The sequence below is a fragment of the Neovison vison genome, chromosome 12 (genome assembly GCF_020171115.1).
Source record: "Neovison vison isolate M4711 chromosome 12, ASM_NN_V1, whole genome shotgun sequence".
NCBI lineage: Eukaryota > Metazoa > Chordata > Mammalia > Carnivora > Mustelidae > Neogale > Neogale vison.
In genome coordinates, this window is record NC_058102.1 from 69,233,254 (window position 1) to 69,260,257 (window position 27,004).

The 27,004-nt window shown below is 39.2% G+C and overlaps 1 protein-coding gene and 1 non-coding gene across 7 annotated transcripts in view; one reads left to right on the forward strand and one right to left on the reverse strand.

The window, feature by feature from the left end:
* LMNTD1 (lamin tail domain containing 1) overlaps positions 1-27,004 on the forward strand; it is a 486,089-nt gene that overhangs the window by 278,352 nt on the left and 180,733 nt on the right. For all 6 annotated transcript variants that reach the window (XM_044228390.1, XM_044228387.1, XM_044228395.1 and 3 more), the window contains one exon: positions 18,891-18,989. The gene's annotated coding sequence lies outside the window, so the exon portion shown is untranslated. The remainder of the gene's footprint in view (positions 1-18,890; positions 18,990-27,004) is intronic.
* On the reverse strand, positions 4,459-4,593 carry LOC122892747. The gene has a single exon (XR_006381457.1). It is a non-coding gene; the product is annotated as a U4 spliceosomal RNA (small nuclear RNA).

Sequence of the window (27,004 nt, forward strand, 5' to 3'; positions counted from 1 at the left end):
CGTCCTCTCCGTTCTTCTATTACTTTATTTACTCAATACACTTTTTATTAAAGTGCCTCCCTAGGTATCAGGCTCTGTGATAAGGATAAAGCAAATACCAAGTTTCTACTTCTCACCCACCTTCTTCTCTGGCAGTGGTTCTTAGAATGCGGATCCTGGACTAACAGCAGTAGTATCACTTGGTGTGATGGTTAACTTCCTGGGATAGCTTTGCTAGGCCCTGGGGTACCTAGACCTTTTGTCAGTCATTATTCTGGCTGTTCTGTGAGGGCATTTCTGGATGAGATTAACATTTGAATTGGTAGCTTGAGTAAAGCAGATTGCCTTCCCTAATGTGGGTGAGCATCATCTAATCAATGGAAGCCCTGGATAGAACAAAACGGCTGGGGGCACCTGGGTGGCTCAGTGGGTTAAGCCTCTGCCTTCGGCTCAGGTCATGATCTCGGGATCCTGGGATTGAGCCCCATATCGGGCTCTCTGCTCAGCAGGGAGCCTGCTTTCCTCCCTCTCTCTCTGCCTGCCTCTCTGCCTACATGTGATCTCTGTCTGTCAAATAAATAAAGTCTTAAAAAAAAAAGGAACAAAACGGCTGGTTAAGGGAGAATTCTGGCCTGTGTGCATGAGCTGGAAAACACCTCCTTTCTTGCCTTTGGACTGGCACTAAAAAAAGTTGCTTCTTTTTGGGTCTCCAGCCTGCTGCCCTTTAGACTACACCTTACACCATCAACTAACATTCCTTTTCTAAGGCCTTCAGATTTAGACTGAAACTCACACTATTAGCTTTCTTGGGTTTCTAGCTGGCTGACAGCAGCTGTTGGAACTTTTTGGCCTCCATGACCACATGAACCAATTTCTTTCTTTCTTTCATTTTAAAGATTTTATTTATTTATTTATTTATTTATTTATTAACAGAGAGAGACAGTGAGAAAGAGAACACAAGCTAGGGGAGAAGGAAAGGGAGAAGCAGGCTTCCTGCTGAGCAGGACCCAGTTCTGGGCTGGATCCCAGGACCCGGGGATCGTGACCTGAGCTGAGGGCAGACAATTAAGGACTGAGCCATGCAGCCACCCCTGAACCAATTTCTGTAAATCAATCAATCAATCAATCAATCAGTCAATCAGTCAGTCCTGTGGTTCTGTTTCTCTGGAGAATGCTGACTACTAATACATTCGGGAATTCCACTGAGTCTGTATCCTGAGAGTGGGGGCCCATCAATTTGTATTTTGCCAAGCCCTCCAGGTGATTAGTACATGCACTAAAGCTTAAGGACACACCTTAGATTGACCACACCAGTGAAGAGGGCAGTATTTTAATACCGGTGGAGTTAAACTCCTGAGTCATGACTTATATTCAGATCTCACAAATGCATGTCACTTCCCTGAATTAGCCCATTTTGATAAAATACCTTTCCTTCAATAACAAGTAGGAGGCCCTGGTTGTCAAATTTCTTAACGACCTTAGTGCATATAAATATAAGTGTAAATATGGCTAGGTATTTGTTGGTGTTGCTCAATATAAATATATTCTAAAGACAAAATGAAACAGGTAAGGAAGCTCCCTCAAACCCTCAGAGATTTTAATAGTTTTACTTTTGGTGTGGATGGACCTTATCATGCTAGCAAGCTGCAGGAACAACAAAACATTTTTACACTAGGCAGTGTTCAGCAGAGCCTGCTCGATTTGCATGGTGCTCCCTCCCTAGGCACTGTGATCTTTATTATTCCTTCCCCATGTTTATACGTGCGGCTCTGCTTTCAGACTCTTCAAGGGCAATCAGAGGAGCTACAGGAATTCACATTTTGCTGTTCCATTACCAAAACACACTGTCCTCAGGGCTGTTCTGAGTTCCTGTGAACTATGGGTGGTGCATGTTTGCCATTTTCATAGTAAGAGTCAGTCCGTAATGAAAGTCACAGACTTTTGTTTTCCTCAAGGAACATCATCTAGAAAGAGTTTCATTTCTTGCCCAACAGAAGGAATGCTTGGACAGATGACAGACCGTTCATGTCAAACACATTGTACCGTACATGGTCCATGTGTGGTGTTCCTTAGAGGTAAGACAGACCCTTAGCCAGATAGCATGTTCTGGAATTCTTTGCCAGCAGAGCAGCAGTCAGTTTTTTAGTAAATGTACACAAGTGAATTATGATGTGTTATGGGCTATTAATCAAATAATTGGAACTTATATTTGTCATCACCCACAAATACTCACTGAGAACTTCTATGTACAAGCCAATGGCATTTTACGCAGGCATAAACACAGAAACCCTAACTCATCATCATTACCACCAAGTGTATATTGAGTGTCTACTATATACAAGTTGGTGTTTTTGGCCATTATGCACAGACACCTATAAACTAAAAGGCCATTTGCTGAGCGTCTTTACATATTGAGGATCTTTATTAAGACATTTTATGTATATTTTAGTCATATCCTCTTAACATCAGTATGAAGCAGGCATTATTGTCACCTTTATAGATGAGAAAGTGATATATGGAGATGTTAAATAGTTTGCTCAAAATCACTTATTTTTGTGAAATGGAAAAAAAAATCTCAAATCTGTATCTTTCTGAATCTGAACATTGTTTTCTCTGTGCTTCCAGAAGTTTTTATCTAAATGTTAAATCAGAACACATATATAAAATAAACAAACAAATGCCCTCTACAACAATGCAAATCTACAAATACAAAGTGACAAATGAAGGATTTAAAGAGTAACTGTCAAAAAGCTGTTCTACCAAGGTCCAGACAGCCAATCAGAAACCACACCAGGTATCTTAACAAAGAGATTGACAAAATGGGTATTAGAGAACGGACAAAGCAAAAGGGAACCCAGAGATAATTACAGGAAGCTCCCACTCCTATATTGTGGAAACAAAAACAAGAGGTTGAAAGTATCAGAACTTAAAAAAACTCAGAGGTGGGGTCCTGCCTAGTTGAGCCAGACCTCTGAGGAGGGGCACTAACTGGCTGGCAGTTCTGTAAGGGGTTGTTAAAGCTGATCCTGGGAAGGTGGGGAGAAATAATCTGAAAATTATAATCATTCACTACTAGACTAACTGCTGCAGATAAAATAAAACAAACAAACAATGCTGGGGAGACCCCGAAAGGAATAGGAAGCAGCCAGATGTCTGGAAGAAACCGTTAGAACAAGTAACCCTGTTTTCCTTCAGCCTTGCGGTCTGCCTCTTACTCTCTCATTGGCAGAGTCTGGCATGGACCCAGCCAGCAAAGGAAAAATGTTGTTCCTGAAACCCTCATTGCGTCTGACTATGCTCATCCAGGGGAGTGTGGGAGGGGGCAGGCACAGACCACATGATGGCTCACCCATGTATTGATTAGTTCATGAAATTGAGGAGAGGCTCCATGTATGCACAGTTCAGTTTTATTTATACCCTCTCCTCCATTTGCTGCAACTCCACTCATGCTCTTGGCTCTTTTTATTCTCATGGATTAAAGAAGGTAATGTTCGGGGACACCTGGTTGGCGCAGTGGGTTAAGACTCTGCCTTCTGCTCAGGTCATGATCTCAGGGCCCTGGGATCGAGCCCCACATCAGGCTCTCTGCTCAGCGGGGAACCTGCTTCCCCCTCCACACCACCCCCGCCCCCACCTGCCTTTCTGCTTAGTTGTGATCTCTGTCTGTCAAATAAATAAATAAATAAAATCTTAAAAAAAAAAAAGAAGAAGAAGGTAAGGTTTGCCAGGTTGTCAGCCGGGTAGGTAGATGTTTCTCAGGTTTTCCACCACCACTCAGTGACTGGTACACGAGTCTACTGACTTAACTCCTTTTAATTCAGTTCATTGCTCCGGATACATTGCCCTCTCTAATAGCATAGATCCTATTCCCACTAAATATGTCTCTCTGATTTTCTTTTCTTATTACCAATGGAAACATGCCTCTATTTGTATTTTCTTTTTCTATGCTATTATCTTCTGATCAGAGCTGTTTATCATTTTTATCCCAAGTTGTAGATGAAATTCTTGGTGTCTGGGGTTTCAGAGGAAAGGATAGTTAGAACAAAGAGAATCCTCAAGTAAAATAAATCATTGGTTCTCTAGACTTCAGGCCACTGCTGGTTTATGATGACGTTTTTTTCTAGTGAAAAATAAAGACTATATCAAGAACTAAGAGAGACAACAAAGCATGATGGTTACCGGTGAGGGCTGTGGAGCCACATAATCTTTGGGAAGTTACTTATCCTTTCTGTACCTCAGTTTTCTCATCTATGTAATGGTTGTAATAAAAATAGCTGTCCCATGGGGAATGATGAGGATTCAGTTAATTATTATATGTAAGCACATAAAGCAGCAAGCACTCAATAAATGCTAATAATATTACTTTTAGACAACTTAACTATACTAATGGTTCTTTCTTGGGCAGAACTGCCTAATATAAAGAGATGACATTTTTCTTACTTGTTTACATCTGAAAATGCTCTTTCTTACATTAAATGGAGTTAACAGTAGATGCAACAAATTCTTTAATTCCTAGAACACTGTTATAAAGCACTCCTAAGATATATAAAGATTTCAATTAGCAATAATCGCGCCTCGGATAAACCTCATTGGCTACGATACTGCCACAAATATCAAACAAGAACTTGTTCAGGGTTTTGAGTTTATAAAGTATTAATTTACCCTTTTAGCATGGATACAGTGGCCACCTCCCATAGGCCAAACTCTGAGACCATCCTAGAAATAGCATGATGAGCAAGATAAACAGTTCTTATTTTTAGAGTGATAGCAGTTTAATAGACGTTTTCCACTTTACTTGTTTACTTTGTTCCTGATAACCACATTGGGGAAGGACATTGTCATCATCATCATCATCATAACCATCATCATCATCATCATCATCATCCTTATTTTCAAGAGTAAGCTGAAGCCTCATTAGGGGAAGTCATCCCATTCTTTGTATTATAGAGCAGACACAATTTGGGTTCTTTTCACTATAACATAATGATAGACTATGTGTAGGTCTACTCCTTCTCTCCCAGGAAATGTATCCCTGTTCTCATAATGGGAGCCTATGGGAATATGTGCTTAATAAGCTTGAATGAAGGTCAGCTTTTCTGGAACACATCTGGTCTGTGAAATAAGACTGAGTATAGATTTGAAATTTTTTCCAAGAAAGAACAGTTTTCTCGGGAATTTAACAATTGGGGCTCTAACCCTCTCATCTCTTATTTGTTGAATATGAAGCATCTGAACTGTATCTTTAATTCCCCTGGCCTCTTCTTTCCACCTTCTTTATGAATGTTTGCCTCACAGTCCCCCAAGAGGAGACCTTACTAGGCTAATACGCCTTGTGGATCTTAAAGAAGAGCAAAGTATACACTGGTTCTCTTCTCTCTATATCCATTTACTTTTTCTCAATGTTATTATCTTTAAACAATGCTGGTAAGGGGTCATTTGATAACAATTTAAGATGACAAAAATGTTAAGTCTCAAAGAAAAGGAATTCTGAAATGATAGACAATGATGTTGTACCTGCACTCTTTGCTGAAATCATAGCACATTGGCTTTCTGTTCTTAGTTTTAGCTTTGATTCATTAATCTCTCATGAAACTGTAGTTATTAGAGTGAGATATTTATGTTACACCCACACAAGCTTTTAAGGTAGAATGGTAGGTGCGGGCGCCTGGGTGGCTCAGTGGGTTAAGCTGCTGCCTTCGGCTCAGGTCATGATCTCAGGGTTCTGGGATCGAGTCCCGCATCAGGCTCTCTGCTCAGCAGGGAGCCTGCTTCCTCCTCTCTCTCTCTGCCTGCCTCTCTGCCTACTTGTAATCTCTCTCTGTCAAATAGATAAATAAAATCTTTAAAAAAAAAAAAAAGAATGGTAGGTGCTTTTCATACATAAACTTATAAATCCTTACAATAATCCCACCAGGTAGATACCTGGTATACAAAGGAAGAAACAAAAATTGCTTTTAAAACTCCCTCCTTTCTTACATGCTTTCTTGAAAAAAAAAAAAGCAACATGGAAATGTATTTAAATAAAATATTTGCAGATAAGTAAGTCACCCAACTAAAATGCATTGGAACTATGATTTGAACCCAGAGCTCTCTGGCACCAAAGTCTGTGCTTTTCCTCTTATACTAGCACTTCCCAAACTTTATACACCCAGACATGATGTCCACAAGGTATTAATAATGTTGGTCCTCTGAAGACATCCATTATCAAGTATATTTGGGAAATAGTGAACACCCTTGAGTCCTTTGGATATTGACAGTGTGTAGTATGTAGCAAATTAAGACTTTGAGAAGTCCTGCAGAACAGAGAAAAAAAAAAGAACTCTTTATTTGGCTCAGACTAGCATTTGAGTTTCTGTTCCTCTGCCTGTTTAAACACTTAAAACACAGCTGTAAGATAGAGATAATGGGGCTTCACAATGCATCAGTCAAAACAATGAAAAAACAGGGAAAAGTGCTAGACTTGGATAAAAGACTCCCCATTGGTCCAGGGCCACTGTCTGGGTCAAGATGCTCTGCTAAAATCTAGAGGGCAGTGTTAATTATGATCTTTGGAACAAAGGTGTCACATAAGAAATGGAAAAGTCCCTTAGAAGGAAGAGTGGTCTAAGTTGGAAACGACCCATTTAGCTGGAAGCACTGTGTAGTTACAGTATGATGAATGGGCAGGAAGAGGCTGCAATTAAAAAGAGAATCATCACTTTATAATTGTATATATAGCTATTGTTGGGTCCTTCTCAATCTACATACAGATCAAGGCCAACAAGAGAGACTGACTAATTTTCCTAGGGTGAAAAAACATCTCAGTTTGTAGGATTTTCAGTCTAAAATTGGGAGAGTCATGGGTAAACCTGGCTAGTGGGCCACCGTACATTTACTAAAAAATTATTATTTGCAAAAGTTGTTACTAATACTCTGGTACCTTGTCCATGTGATCTGAACACATTTTAAAATTTTATTCACTTTGTCAAGGGAGTTCATTACACAGATAATTAATGACATAGTTTTGATGTAGATTGAAGATTCCTTGTGTATTTGATGCTAATGGTATAATTTGGGATCTGTCAGGGATACACCAAGTTTTTATTCTTAGCAAATTGGAGCAGAGGGCAGTGTAATTAATCTGATATTGGCCCCTTTAGTAATGTAGGCCTGGCCCAAGGAGACCTGTGCCAATTCCAGGACTGACAGGATGGAGCCACCTGGGAGGCAGAAAGCACCAAGTTTCAGAGTTATAAAGGCCTCTAGTAAGTGGTCAGCCATAGAAGTCCATGGTTCATAGAGATTGACAGGCCACATCCAGTTGGCGTTTATAAGAAGAACAGGGACATGGCCTCTGAATTAGGAATCAGGGCAAAGCTTCAAGTGGTAGAACTAGCAAGAACAAAGAAGGGCCAGTTCTCAAAGACAAGGCGAGTACAAGAGACTATGGGAACATCAGAGAGAAGTGAGAGGCAATGTGTTGGCCAGCATGCAGAGCTTCACACCCTAATGTATAACAAGCGGTAAGGTGTTTGGTAGCCTTGTACAAGCCAACAAACTCCTCCAGGACATTTCATATTAAACTTTTCATGACTGTGAAGAGATCAAGGGCCCCAGGCTTCTAAATACTTCCTGTCCCAGAAGAGCAAGACTGAACGTGTAGATGGGAAGATCATCAGAACAAGCCAGCAAAGACAAAGAGGAAATGGGGCCTACTAATTGCTAGTTTCAGAAACTGTTCATTCAGTTCCTGAGGGCTTGGGAGTTCTGGGAATCGATACATAGAGAGACCAACTTTGAAGTCACAGTCATCTTCTACCCACTCAGTATCGTGAGAAATGCTCAGGGAAGACCCATAAATACTGTGTTTGCATGCCTTATCCTCTTTAGTATCCCACCTGAGCTCTTCCAGAGAACAAATGCTTGCTGTGGGTGGCACTCTTTATGGGGCAGGACATAGAGAATGTGGGACTGAGGCATAGAATTCCACATCATCTTATGTAAGGGCAAATGTTAAGTGTTTGGTTTATTCCTAAAGTAGGAAGAGATGGAGGGACTTGGCAAAGCTGCCATCCTCATTTTTTATCATGTAGGACCTCTTTTACAAAAAAGATAGCAATCTGTTTCTTTTACAGTTAAAAAATGGAAGAGTTGCTTTCTGAAATTTCAGTGTTAGAGTTCATGGTCCTGCATCTCTTCTGAACCTACATAAAAATGTCTGATTTAAAGTTAGCTGTTGTTGAATTATGATGCTGAAAATCATGCCACCACACTCTGAAGCCTTGCAAAATGAAAGCCTTTGTAAAGTTCCTTTTAAAATGTTTTTTTTTTTTTTTTTAACAAGGGCATCTTATAGAATGTTTCTAATGACTGGAGGGGAATAAAAAGATTAATCACTTTATAAGCACCAATTAATGTGACTCTTTATGCTATTAATGTCTTACTGGACAATCAATTTTTAAAAAGAAATAAAAGTTTCTAGGATTTACATTACCATGTTTCAGCTAATGTCTGTTTATTATTCCCTGGCTTAACTACTTGCTGATTTATATCCTTAGAACAAAGTCCTTACAAATATTTCCTTCATTTGAAAATCCAGTTTTAGATTTAATACTCTATAGTTAGTTCCTCTAAAAGGGAAGATCTGGAAACAAAAAAGTAATATAATTTTCTGAGAAGAACTCTGTAGATTAAATTCTTAGTATAATTCCTTTAGGTAGCAACTTCCTCCAAATCTCCTTCTTGCACCCCCTAAGCTTACCTTGCTATTCAAGCATTTCCCAGTAAGGTCACTTTTTGCTACTCCTTTCAATATGGATAATCCTAGGGTTTTGTCATCTTTTTTTGCCTCCTCACATATCTTCTCTGGGCCATCACCTCATTACCTCAACTGACATCTCTAAACTTATGACATTAAGTTTATAACTCTACCCCCCAAACCCTCTAAAGTTCTCAACTGCCTTATTGATACCTGTCTTGGGAAATTTCATAGCATCTCAAGCTCAACATGTCTAAAACTGATCTTCCCATCACCTTTTTCTCTTTTATTCTCTATTTCAGGAAACACCATGACTGCTCTCAGTTGGCCAAGTCTGAAATTTGTGAATTGTCTTAGACTTTACTCTCCCTAGAAAGTGGCCAATATTGCTCACAGTCCATAGTGAAGGTCCTGACAAATTTCCTCCTGCCAAGTGCGGCTCCTGATCCTCCATCTCACACTGGGTGATGCCATTAAATTTTCTTATAGCACTAAAGCTGAATGAAGGTCTAGAATGAGGTGAGACCTGTACCATCTGAGTCATGCTATCTTAGGAGCCAAAGCAAACCCCCAACTCTCTGTCTTTCTCTCTTTTATCCATTTGTGATTCATGAGTCTGAATGGAAGACAGCTACCAAACTACACTCAGAGTTATTTCTGTCTTCTAACTCCAAGTGTGTTTCTTAATCAAGAGTGTTGAGTTCTCCAAAAGATGCTTCAAGATATCACTTTGTACACATCCAGAATGTCTGAACCCCATTTAGATCAGGTTGGGATAGCAATCATCTATTTAGACAAATGACATGTGAAGCTTGAGGCTCTAGACAATTCCTGAATGTCTTTGTTTACCAGGTTGGAGGCTATAATTTGAGGAGCTAGTTGAAAACCAGGGTTCACTTGTCAAATCACAGCAGTTCAAATCGATGCTTTCATAACATTTTGAAAAGTGCTTTGGTATTTACATAAAGAAGTTGAAAGAGGCTCTCTTCCATGATCCCAGTAAATAAGGTTCTTTGCTAAATAAACATGCTATTTGAGATATGGTTCTTTTGTGCCCTCTACCCACTAGAGAAGAGGACTATGAGCACCTAATTTTGTGTGATGTGGTCGTAAGGCCACAAGCAGTAACTTGTGCACATAGCCCTGCTGAACAAGGGCTGAGTCACCTGCCAAGTCAGGAAATGACAGAACAGCAATTGTACATATTATCTGGTGATCTCACTTGGAGTCATTGCTGAGTTTCAACCAATTTCCAAGGGATTTTTTTTTTTTTCAGTGACCATACTAAGTGTTATCTTACTATCATGAAAAAAAGGTTTGAAAATTTTTGTGGAATTTTTGTATGGAAGTTAATTTAAGCTTCACAGAAATTTGTGCCTTACTTCAGAAAGAGGGTCTGCCCTTTTGTGCTAACATGTATTGTCTTCAATGCCCAGTCATTTCGCAGCTATATAGAGAAATATTTGACTTATCATATTCTCTAATTTAATTACTAAAAAACTAAGGCTACAATGACTGAAATGTGTCCTTTCTCTGATAATTCCACTTGAATCATAATCCTTTCAAAGAGAGGTCATCCTTTTTCTCCTCCCTGCTCCTTGTGTCAAGTTTAGTAAATAATCTAAGCATCTTTTACCTACATTCCACTATTTACTTTTTTTTTTTCTTTTTCAACCTGAGAATAATGTGATGGTGTTGATGATTTAGAAAGACCAGGTTATATCTGGGCAAAGGATGGATAGGAAAGAGACTGGATAAGGAAAGTAGACTGGGACCAGAATAAGCTGGGGTCGTGGCTAAGAAGCACTGAGGCACCATGTCAGTAGGACCAGATGTGAGAGGAGCCAGGATAAATTGGCTTTGGCACAAGTTTGGCTTATAGAGATGGATGGGAGTAGAGAGGGAAGAGGAAGCTGCTAAGGGTGAGATGCTGTGGTGCATCCAGGGAAGGTGCCCAGAGATCATTGTCCTAGAGTGTCTAGTGCTCTGAAAGGTGTGAGTTTTTATTCCCTTAAATAGATCTGAGCTTCCTCACAAGCTTCTAAGCACTGGAAAAGCTAAATAAGATGTAAAGGTCACCTTTTTTCATTCTGGTTTAAATTATTCAATCCTTTGGGTTAATGCTCAGTCTATTTTATATTTTATTTTATAATTTTGCTTTTCTCTGAAATCCATAGCATCTGATTATGTAACACCCTTCTTCTCTGCCTTTGTTGGTCACTTTTCATCTCCATGTTTCTGAGGACCGGAGAGAAGGCCTATATGGCCAAGCAATAGAGAGCAAGAGGAAGGACTATGCCAGGTGAGTCTGGACATGTGTCACAGGGGCTGGATCATAAAGACCTGGTGCGCTGTGTTGAGAATTTTGGTCCTTATCCTAAAAGCAGTCAGATGCCTTTTAAGGGTCTTAAAAGAGTGACAGAACACTTGATGTGTTTTTGTGTTGTTTTTGGTTTTGTTTTTATAAAAGACAAAGTGCAAAGAATGGAATTCAGTGAGACAGGAAGAGATATGGAGGAGTAGTTAAGAGGCCAAGGCAATAGTCAGGACCATATCATGGTCTGGACAAGCATGGTGACAGTAAAGGTAGGAGAACTGGACAGAACTTAGGAATTATTTAGATAGGGTTCGTGATGGAGAAAGAGGGATCTAGGATGATTCCAAAGTTCCCACAATTAGCAACAGAGGTGCCTGAGACAGAGAACACAAGAAGAGAGTAGGTTCCATAGGAGTGAGAGTGAGGGCTGATTTAGATTTCCTCACCCCACTGACTCTGACACCTGCCTGGGGAATTCTAACTGCTGTGGCTATACGGACAGGTAACTGTTGCCATGGGAGATAACTCTGTAATTAGCTACACTATACATACATATTATCCAACTTCAGCTGGGTCTCCAGGCTCTTTGCAACTATTCTTACCAATTTCAAAGTAAATCCTTTTCTATTCCTCATACTGACTTTAAAAAACATTTGCATTCTTTCTATACCTGTACTCCTATCTTTCCTCCTCGGTTTTAGCAAACTACCTTGCCTCTTAATTTACTTTAAAAATACAGAGGCCAAGGGTGCCTGGGTGGCTCAGTTGCTTAAGCATCTGCCTCCGGGTCAGGTTTTTATCCTGGGATCCTAGGACCGAGGTCCAAGTCTGGATCTCTGCTTAGCCGGGAGTCTGTTTCTCCCTCTTCCTCTGCTCCCCCGACCCCCGCTCATTTTCTCTCTCTCTCTCTCTCTCTCAAATAAATAAAAGCTTTTAAAACATTTTTTAAAAATATAAGGCCAAATGATGTGATTTTCCTCAAATTCTCTCACCTCCACTTCAAAATGTCTCTGAATCTTTTTTTTTTCTTTTTCTTTTTTTTTTTTTTTTAAAGATTTTATTTATTTATTTATTTGACAGACAGAGATCACAAGTAGGCAGAGAAGGTTGGGGGTGGGAACAGGCTCCCCACTGAGCAGAGAGCCTGATGTGGTGCTCAATCCCAGGACTCTGAGATCATGACTTGAGCTGAAGGCAGAGGCTTAACCCACTGAGCCACCCAGGGGCCCCAAAATGTCTCTGAATCTTAAGTTGTTCTCTTTTCTTTCTTCTCTCAGAGGGAGAAGCATCCCTGTTCCCTTTCCAAGTTAACTTCCCCACGTGTATTCCTGATACCACCCCATTCCACCTTTTCTGAAACATTGTTTTTTAAAGATTTTGTTTGTTTATTTGAAAGAGAGAGAGAGAAGGAGCAGAAGGAGGGGCAGAGGGAGAAGCAGACTCTCCCCACTGAACAGGAAGTCTGATGCAAGGCTCTGTCTAAGAACCCCAGGATCATGACCTGAGCGAAGGCATATACTTAACTGGTTGAGCCACCCTGGTGCCCCTGGAACATTGTTTCACAGACTATCACCAATTTCATGTTAAAGAAAATAACTTTTTTTTTTTTTTTCGAAGCCCATTATTTATATTCTCAATGCAGGAGATTTGGAAGAACAAAATGGAACTAAGATGAATATAAAAATCACCTACAATCTCATAGAATGAACTATTTTATTTATTTCTAATTTTTAAAAATTTCTCTTTGTACTAATCCTCTTCCCTTTTTTTTAAAGATTTTTTTTTTTTTTTTTTTTTTTTTTTTGGGCAGAGATCACAAGTAGGCAGAGAGGCAGGCAGAGAGAGAGAGAGAGGATGAAGCAGGCTCCCCATGGAACAGAGAGCCCAAAGTGTGGCTTGATCCCAGGGCCCTGGGATCATGACCTGAGCTGAAGACAGAGGCTTTAGCCCACTGAGCCACCCAGGTGCCTCTAATTCCCTTCCCTTAATCTGGAAACACGTTCAAATCTTCTCTTGAGCCCTAACCTGAACTATTAAAAAAAAAAATCCTCTCAATCTTGCTTCTCTTTCAAAAACTTCTGTGAAATCTTTCATAGTCACCTACTCTTCAGTGCTATTGGGAGAGTTTTAGGATGCCTCTTGAGTGAAAAATTTGCCTCAGGTTGGGAGACTGAGCCAAGAAAATGTGCAAGACATAGATGGAAGTCATGCGATTATCTAAACCTATACCTATATATGTTGGACATGCCCCTATTGATTCACTGCCCCAGCTGGTTCCTGTTGTATCTTGGATTTTGCCTCATGTCTGGTTGTATATTTCCCTGATCACCCTGCCATAACCTCAGTCCCTTCATGGCTTCATTTATCATTCCATATGGATGACTTTGAGTTGGTATCAATAACCAAGACCTCTCACTGAAAGTCAGAATAACATCTTCAACTGCCTTCTAGTCACCTCAATTTGATTATCACACCAGGAAATTCAATACATCCAAAACTAACACTATTCTACTATCTGCCAAACTTACTTCACCTCTTGTGTTTCCTATTTCAGTTAGTGGTATTATTATCTTTTATTCAGCCAAATTAGACAGTGAGTCATTTTTGACTCTTTACTTTCCTGAATTCAACATCTAATTCTATTGACTTAATATCACATTAACTATTTGCTTTTGTCAGGCACATTGCTAAGTACATTAAGTGCACTTTCCCAATCTTTCACTATATTCTGCATTATTCTTATACATGAGAAAACAGAAACTTGGATGTCTAGAGCTCAGTGATAAAGTCACTATTTGAACTCAAGCCTCTTTATTTCCAAAGGTAGTGAGTGTCTTGATGACTTTTTGATTTGTTCTTCTTTCTTTTTCTACTGCTATAGCCCCAGCTCAGATCATCACAGAAGTTCTGCTAGCCAATTCCCAATTAGTCAAATCACATCATTAATAACGCTCTTCAGTCCTCTTATACACTTGTCACTGGAAACTAGTAGGAGATTGCCTGAAAGGTTGAACATTCCTCATCCCATCAGTTTAGTTGCATGTTTGCCAAGAAAGAGTTGTATTTTGTTCTCAAGCTAGTAAATGCAGTTGTACTTTTTATTATGTTATAATATTTAATTAAATACTGTGTAAACTAATGAGATATGAGTGTGAAAGAGAGCTCTTCCTATGATAACTGAGTTGAATGCTTTGGAAAGACAAGATGAGAGTGAATGGCTGAAAATATTGTAATCCACATAAGTTTAGAGAAGGTGAACCAAAAATGATTGGGGAAAACTCTCATAAAAATCTCTTGATGGATGAATGGATAAGGAAGATGTGGTCCATATACACTACAGAGTATTATGCCTCCATCAGAAAGGATGAATACCCAACTTTTGTAGCAACATGGACGGGACTGGAAGAGATTATGCTGAGTGAAATAAGTCAAGCAGAGAGAGTCAAGTATCATATGGTTTCACTTATCTGTGGAGCATAACAAATATCATGGAGGACATGGTGAGATGAAGAGGAGAAGGGAGTTGAGGGATATTTGAAGGGGAGGTGATCCATGAGACACTATGGACTCTGAAAAACAACCTGAGGGTTTTGAAGGGACAGGGGGTGGGAGGTTGGGGGAACCAGGTGGTGGGTATTAGAGAGGGCACGGATTGCATGGAGCACTGGGTGTGGTGCAAAAATAATGAATACTATTATACTGAAAATAAATAAAAAGTAAATAAAGAAAAAAAGAATAGCATCATTGTAAAGCAAAAAAAAAAAATCTCTTGAAGATTCTGCACTCTGTTTGCTTTTTGCTGCAATTTAAGGAAACATACACAGAAAATGGGTGTGGTTCATGCAAGAAAAATAATACAAAACTCCAATTAGCAGACCTGTACTCAAAGAAGGCACCTTAGCACTCTATTATATAATTGCTGGATGAAGGTACTCATATGCATCTTAAGTTAAAATATTATATCCAAGGTAAATATCTTTTTTTTTGTTCTTGTTCTCTAATTTGATAAGTTTTGCAAATGACTGACCAAATTGGGTCCCTGATTTCACTGAATGAGACACCTTCCGTGTTATCTCCTATTGTCTTCCAAACAGTAATAGTACCTTTATTCTGACCCCTGCCCCAGTCTTCAGGCTGATTTCTGCATTCAGTCAACACATACATTTTAAGAACCTACTAGCTGTCAGAATTCCCTTCTTAAAACTCAGATCTAAGCTTCTCTCCTCTGCCCACAATCACTCAGTGATTTTCCCTTGCTTGCAGAATGAAGTTAGAAGTACTTACCAGAATGTTGAAGATCTGCTACAATCTGACTTCCACCCACCTTTTTAGCTTCCACTTCCTAACACAGCACTCCATATTCTCTAAGTGTCAGTCACCCACATTCTGGCTGTTGCCCAAACACATGACACCATTCAACATTCTTTCAGAGAAAGACTGAACTCTATATTTTGTATCTCTCTTAATTTTACTCATTATTGAAAATAGTAATTTATAGTGGGAAATATATTGTTCATAAAAATTCTGTAATACAGAAAATGCTAAATGTGTCTGAATAAATTTTACTGAATGAATTTTAAGTTGTAAAGAGTACAGTACAATACATAGCCTGTGGATGGAGTTATTAACTTGTCTTTAATAATCAAAAGTTTACATGTGTGTATTCTTGATAATTTAGTAAAATTTAAAAATCTACATAAAAATGATAACTTGACTGTCCTTATCCAGTTGTCTAAACAGGAAGAATACCTAGTTCCAGGGTGACAAATATCAGTGGATTATTATGTCACTGTTGTCCTTAGTTGTCTGTTTCTCTCATTCACATTTTTTCCCTGGAAGTCTTATACCTGTGGAAGGTCTTAGCTGCTACTATAGCAAGAACTCCTGAAATGCTCATCTCAGCCAGAGAACCTGTCAATTCCACTCCTCTTTGTAATTGGTTTTGTGTATTTTCACTCGGTAAAACACTATCCATCATATCAGAGTTTAAAATGGAATTTTCCCAGCAAACTCACTTTCCTCTGGCTTCTGAGACCACCACCTCAAGGTTTTGGAGTTTTCCACAGATCTTGGGGATCTGTTTTATTCTGTGATCTTCCTTAGGCCACAACTAGTTGCCAATTATTTCTTTCCATAAAGATTGAATTTGTAAGGGTATTGAAAACTATAGGAGTACTTGTGCTTTTAGAGGCAAACTTCTTGAAATATTTTTCCATACTCACTATATTCACACTGTTATCTCCTGTTCACTGTTCAACCCAGTGTAATATGGCTTTTGTACCCAAAATTTTATTGAAGCTATTCTTATCAAAGAATGAATTACTGCCTTGGTGCTAAATTTAATTGACATTGTCTCAGTTGTCAACCTAACTTTTTATAGACTGATATTTAGACCACTCTTTCTACTGGAAATGAATTCTCCCCTCTGCTTCTGTGACACCTCTCTATCTTTCCAGCTGCTTTGTTGTACTATTCTTTTTAGGTTTCTTTCTTCTCCCCTTCAAAAAAAAATGTATCCGGGCGCCTGGGTGGCTCATTCGGCTGAGCCACTGCCTTTGGCTCAGGTCATGATCCTGGAGTCCTGGGATCGAGTCCCACATCGGACTCCCAGCTCTATGGGGAGTCTGCTTCTCCCTCTGACCTTCTCCCCTCTCACGCTCTCTCTCACTCTCAAATAAATAAATAAAATCTTAAAAGAAAAAAAGTGTCCATTCTTCAGAGTCCTGAATCTTCTTGTCTCCTCCCTCTACATACTCCTCTAAGCAATCTCATCAGTTTCCCTGGCTTTAATTACCACCTCTTCCTATGGCCACCAGTTTTGTGTATCCAGCCCTGTAATTCACCTGAGCTCTCATGATGTGCATATATAACTATGTCCAGATGTGTCCTCTTCAATATTGCATAAGCACGTTGACTTTAACCTGCCCAAAGCTGATTTTACAGAAGGGCAAGAATACTCTACTTATCCGCTTTTCTTAGTGAATGATACCATTCAGTATCTATTTGCTCAAACCATCAACCTTAAAATATTTATCAATCTTAACTTCTTTTTTATTCCGTATTCTCTAATCAGTATCAAGACTGTCTACTCTACTCTTGTAATATTTCATAAACCCATCCACTTTCTCTGGAAAGCACTGCATGGTTTAACCCATGATGATATCTCTGCAACTGTCTTCTAAATGAACTCCCTTCCTGCACGCTGGCCCATCTCCAATCAGTTTTCCAGGCTGCAGCAAGCTTCCTTTTTCTAAACACACACATTTAACCACATCACTTGCCAACTTTCCTATCAATGTCCCCATGCTACCCTCAGCATTAATTCTAATCTCTTTCACATGGCTTGAGGGTTCTTCGTGGTCAACCCCATTTTCCCCTCAGCCCCATCTTTACCACTCTTTCACACTCTGTGGTGCTTCTTTAAATTCCCAAACTGTATCAATTCTCTACCTGTGGACCTTGGCCTTGCCATGAATCTCCTCCTCTCTGATCAGGATATTCTCTCTGCTTATGACTTCTGCACCCTCTCTCTGCAGTTTATTCATTCAACATACTACTAAACACACACTGTGCACCAGGAATTGCTTTGGTTCTAAGACCACAGTAGGAAGCAAAAAGATATGTTGTGGTGAACTCCTGAGGCTCAGAGTCTACTGGATAGACACAGACAAGCCAATTTAGGCTATTGCAGGCCTTCATGATGAGGGGCGGACACTGGAAGTCCAAGAACCCAGATGAAGACATCTTACTCAGGCTGGAATCAGAAGGCTTACTAGGGCAGTGTTATTTGGAGGATTAGACCTAGGAGAAAGTAGAAAGGTAAGAAGCCAGGGAGTTTAAGAAAGATCTCAAAATGTAAAGATCTTACCTTTTCTTCCTTCTCTTTTTCCTTCTCACTCTTCTTAACTCTTGTTTTCCACATCCAACTACCTCTATTCTTAAAACCCTTTGGCTGGTTCTTATGTACTCCTGGAAGTTCACTATTATTTTCCATCATTGGTGGTATCCATTTTCACAGAAGCACTTCCAGGCCTTCAGCAAACCCACCAGCTTTTTTTCTTCAAGTCTCTCCTCAAGGTGAAAGCCTCATTCCATACAGCAGCCATGTCATCCATCTCTTGGACAAAGCTATCTGCTAACTTGTACTAAGTAGGGTCAGGCCCAGATATTCTTCTACTGTAATCATCTACTATAATCATTCCAATTGTCCTCTTTTCTGTTCATACTTTCCAGTAGTCCACAATGTCAAATTGTCTGTGAGAAATAGAAAACTCATAATTATCTTCTAAAATAATACAGTACAGATCTAGTTTAAGAAGCCTTTCCTCATAGCTTGGAGTTTCCTGTCAGGCCTTATTCTTCTCACCAGTATAGGGTGGTTGTAAGTTTTCTCCTGAGCTTTATTCTAGGCCATGACAAGACCTTTCACATACAGCAAAAGTGAAGGATCAGCTAATACCACCCCACAGATCTCTCAACTTCTTAAAGGGGTATATCATCCTAAAAACCATTAGTTCCTTTAGGGCTTATTTTACATAGTCCTCCTATTCAGGCAGTGGTCTCTATTTTAAAAGGCTTTAATAAGAAGAGAAATATTCTAGGATTAATTTTTAGGCACTTCCACCTCCCATCCTCTGCTGGGGCAGAAAGGAGGGTGGCCTTACCTATTCTTGGTTGGTGGCTGCAGGGAACTCTGCCTTGCATCAACACTGTCATTATTTCTTCACTGACTACAGACTGAAGATTTGGCAACAAGGCTGGTGGTTATATATAGAAGGAAGCTAATTACTTCATTTCATTCTTTTGTTGGAATATTTTCCTACCCACTTGCAAATAATCTTCCCTTTCCTTTAACAGCTCTTCTCTGAAGAGACCAACAATAGCACATTCATCAGAAGCCAAGTTGGAGCCCAGGAATAGACAACGGAAGCCCGGGCCCAGGGGCCCACATTAGAGGTCAGTGTCCACCAGCTCCTAAGTAATTGGCCTTACAGTGTCTCCAAAAGAAGTTCTTAGAAGAAACAGATGGAAACTTCTGCTGAATTCCTTATATGTTTAAAATAGGTAGGTAGATGACAGAGAGATAGGTGATAGATGATGATAGATAATAGATAGACAGATAGGTGATTGTTTCACCCATAAATGCTGTCATATTTCTATAACAATGGCTTCAATTCAGGGCTTTTAAGAGTCAGTGTTAGCCATTCTTTTGGGGACTCTATGAGCAATCATTTTCTTGGTCTGAACAAAAAAAGACTCAGAAAACAAGGTTGCCTTTTTCAAATTTTGTTGTGAGGAAAAAAAAAAAAAAAGACAGCACCTGAGCGCCTTAGTCAGGGGCACCTTTGTGATGACATTGGAGACAGGGCGCTATGTGCATCTTATGAGCTGTAACATTTATAGCACTTTAATCAATTCTGGTTTCACAGAGAAATTAACCAGTCAATAAGGAAAAATCATGGAAAGGGCAGTTTTTTGTTTTTTTTTTTCAAAGATTTTATTTATTTATTTGACAGAGAGAGAGATCACAAGTAGGCAGAGAGTCAGGCAGAGAGAGAGGGGGAAGCAGGCTCTCTGCTCAGCAGGGATGCTGAGGCAGATACGGGGCTAGATCCCAGGACCCTGAGATCATGACCCAAGCCGAAGGCAGTGGCTTAATCCACTAAGCCACCCAGGTACCCCGGAAAGGGCACTTTATAAACTAAAACACAGATACTTTTAACATACCATCTGGCAACTCTTGATAATACAAAAATGGGTGAAGACTTCAACAAAGGTCCCTCCATTCTGACAGAGATTCTGTGCTTATTGTTCTTTAACATTTCTAGTATCCATTTGGAAATTTAAGAACAGAGCTATAATATATGACACCTGATCAGAGGAGTAAGTTGGGGTGAATAGGACCAAATATGCATAGAATTTTTAAATGAAACCATTAAAAAGTGATATATGTGTATATAACTACATGAAAAAACAGGTTATAGAATAGAATATATCACCCCACTTTTGCAAAAGAAATAAATGTAAATATACAGAATGCAAACACGTGCCACCTGTCATTCTATCTTCTTTCTATATATCTACCTACCTATTATGTAACTATCTAACTATTCAGGGAAATAATTAAAAGAATATACTCCACAATGTTAACTACAGTTATTTTCAGCTCATAAGTTATTTTGTTTTGTTTTGTTTTTGGAGGGACTTGGCTTTTTCCTTCTTCTGATAAAAGTGTACTGACTTCACTCTGTGTGTGTGTGATAGAGAGAGAGAGAGACATAGTTATTTTTTTTTTAATTTTTTTTTAAGATTTTATTTATTTATTTGACAGGTAGAGATCACAAGGAGGGAGGGAGGCAGACAGAGAGGGAGAAAGGAGGAAGCAGGCTCCCTGCTGAGCAGAGAGCCTGATGTGGGGCTCGATCCCAGGACCCTGAGATCACGATCTGGGCCTAAGGCAGAGGCTCAATCCACTGAGCCACCCAGACGCCCCTGAGACATAGTTTTGTTTGTTTTTTTTTGTTTTTTTTTTTAATAAGAAAAAAATTAAAACCCTAAATAGTGGGTTGAGACTTAAACAATAACAACTAATAATTGTTATTTTAAAGATGACAAATATTTGTGAACTAGAAACCTGAAATAGTGTTTAAAACCATCGGGGCAGTTAAAAAGAAAGTCTTAAACAGGCTGAGGACAAAGTATTGTTCACTGTTTGATTTGGCCAGTTTTTCAGCTGCAGTAACTATGACTTTACGACAACATTTTCACAAACCAGAAATAGATATTAAAGTGAATCATCACTTTAGAAATGTCATTATAGAGTAATCCCACCTCTGATATTGATCGTATTTAACAGTCCCATTCAGAAGAGTAATATTATAGTCCCTTTACTGTCAGTGATTTATTACTACAATGTTCAAAGAGATACAGTGTATGAAGGAATTATGCAATTGGGACTCTACATTAGTTTTATTACGAAAATGAAGAAAATGAAACATGTTTAGATGTGGTTTCTATTCCCTGACTTTTTCCTTTGGAAGAATTACATTCTGTTAATTCTTGAGACAAGAGGCTGAGGCTAATATTTAGCAACATATATTAGACTATCTATCAGGCATTGTACTGGTACATTTAACATTTACACCAATTCTCTAAGGTATGTATTTGCCCTTTAAGACACTGAGGCTCAGAGAAATTTCCCAATTTCTCTGTGATCACATAGCTAGTAAGGTGGTGGTACCAGAATTCATATTCGAGTCTTTCTGACCTCAAACACTTTTTGCTTTTTCCTGTTAGACCAGGGTTATAATGTTCCATGGTGGTGGATTGTATTATTTTTCAAAATTACTCAATCTCCCCTTTTCTATAAGATTATACATCCTGCCCCATTGCCTTTGGGCAAGGCTGTGTGACGTGATTTGGTCACTGGCATGTGAACAGATGTGATGAACACTACATCCTTTAAGAGCCATCATGATATTTTGTCATTTTTTCCCCTCTGACATGTGAATGTCCCAAATAGGGAAGCTCCTTCAGTATGGGTCCCAGAATGTTGAAATCACGTGGAGCAAAGCTGAGCAGATTCTCTCAGCAGCTGCCAACACAAAGCTGCCAAAATGTGAACAAGTATGCCTTCATTTTTTATTGCTACATTATAAATTAACACAAGCTTAGCAGCTTAAAACTACAAATTTATTTATCTCACAGTTTCTGTAGGTCAGATCTATGGGCATGACCCTATTGGATAATCAGCTCAGGGTCCCTCCCTGGGCTGGTATCAGAGTGTGAGCTGCTGTTCTCATTTGGGATTTGGAGCTCTCTTCTGAGCTCACTGGTTGCTGGCAGAATTTCTTTTCCTGAGGTTGTAGGACCATTTTCTTGTTGGCTGTCGGCTACTGGTCACTCTCAGGTCTTCGTGGCTGTTCTTAGATCTTTTCAGTGTGGCTCTTCCACATTCCAACCAGCGTTCACAGTGAATCTCCCTCCTGGCAAATCTCTGAAAAGCAGCTGGAGGTAACTGTCTGCTTTTAAAGGGCACATGGGATTGGGTTAGCTTCACCCAGATAATCTCCTTATCTTAAAGTCAGCTGATTAATAAACTTAATTACATCTGCAAAATCCCTTTGCCACATAACATAACATAATCATGTGAATAACACCAAGGTAACACCATCCAGGCCTTCTTAGAATTCTGCGGACTACAAAGAGATAATTGTATTGTATTGTAAGCCATAGAGATTTGGGGAGATGGATTTTTTTTTTTTAACTGCAGCAAACTTACTAATGCAACTAGTTACCTGAACTTGCATGTCTGTGCATATAGAAAAGGGTAGAAATCACAAGGGGCAGGCAGGTGAACAAATTTTCACAAAGTGAACACACCAGTACAACCAGCACCCAGATTAAACAAACAAAAACAAGTAGACAAAAATCAGAAAATTATTAACAACACAGAAACCCCTTTCCAGTCATTTCCCATATCCTAAATAACCACTATCCTACCTTCTAACACCATAGGTTTTTTTCACCTGCTTTTGAAATCTTATGAATGGAATCTGGCTTCTTCCTAATACTAGGTCTAGGAGTTTTATTCCTTCTGTTGTTTGCAATTTTAGTTTCCTCCCTGTATAATATTCCATTACATAAATATTCCACAGTTTGTTTTTCCATCCTGCAGTTGTTGATAGACATTCGGTTAGTCTCCAGTTTTTAGCTATGGCAAATAATGCTCCTCAAACCGTTTTTTACAAAGCTTCTCTCCTTACCTCTCCCTTTCTCTCTTTCTCCTTTCCTCCCTCTTTTCCTCCCACACTACTTCTTTCTCTCTCTATCAATCTCTCCTTTGGACGCCTTCATATTTTAGATACAAACTTCCCTCTCCCTCCTGTTCAGTTAATGTTAATTTTCAAAATTCATTTTTAAGAAACCCTCTCTGAAAGATAATTGGAAAACCACAATGAGTGGATTTAGACCAAGTGAGTAAGGAGCTAAAGGAGGGGGGAAAAAAAAACCCCACAAGATATGATTTGCTACCCTGGGTTTATCTCAGGGCAGAAGTTGCTTAGGTGAGACCAAGATAATTTCAGCCATCACTCTGAGGAGAGCTATACAGTGTCGTAGGAAACAGCATAGGCCTGAGGCACCATTTAAAGAGCTGAATCCGGTTCCTTTTTCTAGTTGGATAACTTGGAAATTCACTACTTCTCTGAGTTTCATTTCTGTCACCTGTCATGGGGACAATGAGACTTTTCCCTTGGGATGTTTCAGCTCTTTCCCATACTTCTACCACTTATGCAAAGAACAAAAGCACATTTTGCCCCAGCCCCACTCTACCATCTGTTCCTTGTCCTTCTCTGCCCTGTCCCCCCCCCCGCCCCGAAAACAGGCCTCTATTGACTTCATCCGTCACCTGGCTCTGTTACTATTTTGCTTCCAACTAAGTTCAGCCAATGGGAGTCACTGGCAAGAGATTGGAAGGAAGGAAGAGAAAGAGGCTGGGTTATTGCCTTGCACACACACTGCTCCCTCCCTGCCTTACTGCTTTTCTACAGTAGCTGCTTTCCTCTCAGCCACAGCTCTAGCTACCACCTGGCTCCAGTGACAACTCTGTCCTTGCAGTTTAAGCCTGTAGCTGATCATGACTTCCCACTCAGTGATGCTCCACCAGCTTTGGTTTCTTAACCCAGTGCATGCTTCTGTGAATGGTTCCTTTACTATACTCTTTTCAGGCTTAAGTCCTTTGAGTGGATCAACCTTTCTTAAGCTGTCCCCTGATAGTAGAGAAGGGATCCCAGTCAGATTGTTAAGCATATGGGAGTTTAGGAAACAGTTATTAGAAGCTGCAGGCCAAAGAAAATAAGGAACTTAAAGAACTGGGGAGATGGGATAGAGCAATGAAGGGTCATAGTGTTCCATGAGCCATTTCCATGGTCTCTGCTAAGTACTTTCCACATGTGGCATTTAAACTTTACAGCACCCCATGAGTTAATATGACAACTACCCAATTTTAGAGGTGAGGAAACTATGACTTAGGGTATTTAAGTAATTTCTTTCTTGAGATCACTCTTTAGTAACTGGCAGAACTAAGATTCGAATCCAAGACTTTGGCCTCCCAAACCCATGCTCTTACTTACATAATTTCAAGACTTAGTAATGTGGCATGATTGGTTATCTTGAAGAGATAGATATGGGATAGCTGTTTTGGAGCTATTAAGAAAAGGCATCTGAGTGTTGATGAGTCCAGAATTAAAAGGTTGCAATGAAGGCACTGGCATTTCTTCTCTGTGTTATGTCCTTCTTTCCCAGCTTTGGCAAGTGACCCCAAAATAAATCCAATCTCTTTTGCTTGTCCTTTATGGTTCTCCACAATCATACAGCTTCTCCCATCCTAGAGTTATCTCTCACCAGTCACACACTCACCTTGCTTTAATCAAATGGACTATTCTTCATGGTTCTCTTCTTTCTTCATGAAGTTGCCTTCCCTCCTTTTTTCTCCTTCAAAATCCTCTTAAGTCTTTTTGGTCCACCTAAAAGCTACTTCCTCCAGACCAATGACATTATCACACCAACCACAAGTCACTGCCTCTCCCTCCTCTGAACATTAGCAGCTTTTTTATACTGCTTTCTCTGTACCTGTCATATGCTGCTTGGAATTTTAGCTGAATGTTTTAATCCCTTGTCTTTCCTAATTGACATTGAGAACTTAGAGGATGGGGAATGCTAAGATGAGTAAAACAGACCACCTACCCCTAAAGAGATAAGAACACAAAGAACTCTAAATACTAGTGCTTTTGTGTATTTTGGCATTTTACTTTAGACAAATGGTAAGTGCTTGGGACATGTAACAGAGTGTATGTTCATATATAATTGAGGAGATGGCTTTTTGGAAAAAATTATGTTTGGTATGTACCTGGAAGTCTGAGTGGGCTAAACACTGTCATAATTTGAGGAGGGATTTTTATTAAGAGGAAGCAGCATGAGATAGCTTTAAGAATATTGTTTCCGTTGTGCACCCCAGTATCCATGATGATTAATGAAACTAATAATAGCAGCAATTGTTTATCGAATGCTTGAGTCATCCCAGACATTTTGTTAAACACTGTTTGTATGTTATCTCCTTTAATTAAGACCGTCTCCATTTTATAGACAAGAAAATCAAGGTTTAAACAGATTTGTCCGAAGTGACTTAGTTAATCAGTGGCAGAGCTGACTTCTAATGAGGAAATATGGGGCCACATCGCCTTTTTACTTACAACTTGACATAATGCATAATTCTTTATGCATTTACCACTAACATTCCAGAGAAAATTCAAAACCTTAAAGAGCCAGATGGAGCCAACATACTCCTCACATAATATTTATAAATTGATCAGTTTTAAGGAATCTAGTTATTTACAATGCATCTCTGAGAGCTCTTTTTAAAGATGGCATTTCAAAATAATATTCCATTTATCTTCTGTTAGGGTATCAAAATTGTGGCTCTTTAATCTGAGGTATAAAACAAATTCCAAGACCTCTTTGAGTGATGATACAGTTCTTCTTTTGAAATATTTTCTAAAAATAAAATATTGTCCCATAGTAATTATGTTGGTTCCCATTCAAACTATTTAAATTCAGAACATTTAGTGAGTTTTTAAAAAATGGCCCTGATATTTTTATCAGGATAAAAAATGTGACAATGCCTCTCAATTTACAATGAAATTAAATTCTGAGATATGAAACTGCCATGCATTATAACATATGGGTGAAATTTGCCCAAAACAATGAGCTTCCATTTTCCAGATGCTCAGATGCTCAAGTAATGACATAAACACTGTGGGGTTTCCTGGGTGCAAGTTATAGACTAGTACATACTGAAAAGGAACTGTCAGTATATTTTTATTTTTTCTTAAATCATACAATGTTTTTTCCCTCGGTTGCTATAAAATGTTTCTGTGCCCTGTGAGGGGACAGTAATGAATTTTCATATTAACAAAATATGACTTGTGCATCAGGATATTGACAATTATGTGGCTTACATTCTTGACCTCCAGGATGAATTAAAGAGGAAAGTCACCATATTACACTATGTTATCATATGCAAAAGAACATTGAGGTAAGGTCTGTTGGAGGACAGATTGCTAGCAAAGTCTTCCAAAAAGTGATAGAGAGAGGGTCTTCTGTAGGTAGTTATTTTCTACTGATAGGCAAAAGGATGGTGGGTATTTTTCAGTTACAGGATTACCCACTAGAGCACTCTTTCTCAAGCCTCTCAGGGAATGCCTTGTCTTGGTAGAGTTAAACAGCTCTGGAGAACTACAGGGAAATATTAGCTTTAGTAGAAACCCCAGTGTGCTAAAGATCTTGGAGGAAAAAAAAAAAACACATCTGAAAGACATAAAGTGTGGAGTCGTTTGGGCTTTGGCTCAATTCAGAACTAACAGTGAACTAACAGTAGCCAGAAACAAAATGGCAATGGAAAATGAAGTCTTCGTAATTTTATCAAATTGCTTTTTATGCTTGCATCTACATATGGACTTTAGGCAATTAACATTTTTTAAATTACATATTTTTGTAGAGGGCCAAACACATCTCCCAGAATGACCTCAATAGGTTACAGTTACACTTGACAGAAATTAGACCATAAAAGGGTAAAAGTTTGATCTGTTTCAACTACATTTATTCCATAGACAATACCCCTAACACCACAAACATCAGTACCTTGGCAAATATTGCATATATCACTGAACAATACTCAGGGTGACCGAACATCCTGGTTTGTCTGGGACTGAGGAGTTCCCCCAGGACCAGGGAATTTTACTGCTACTGAAACCACTAACCTGGAACAGTCCCAGGCAAAACTGGGTAGTAGGCTACCCTATAATGAGATCAAATGTTTCACTTTCTGTTTTATATGCTAAATTCATATGAAACTTGTGCTAAGAGAAAACAGCTCTTTTATTTTTAAGCCACAAACTTCTATTTGATTTTTA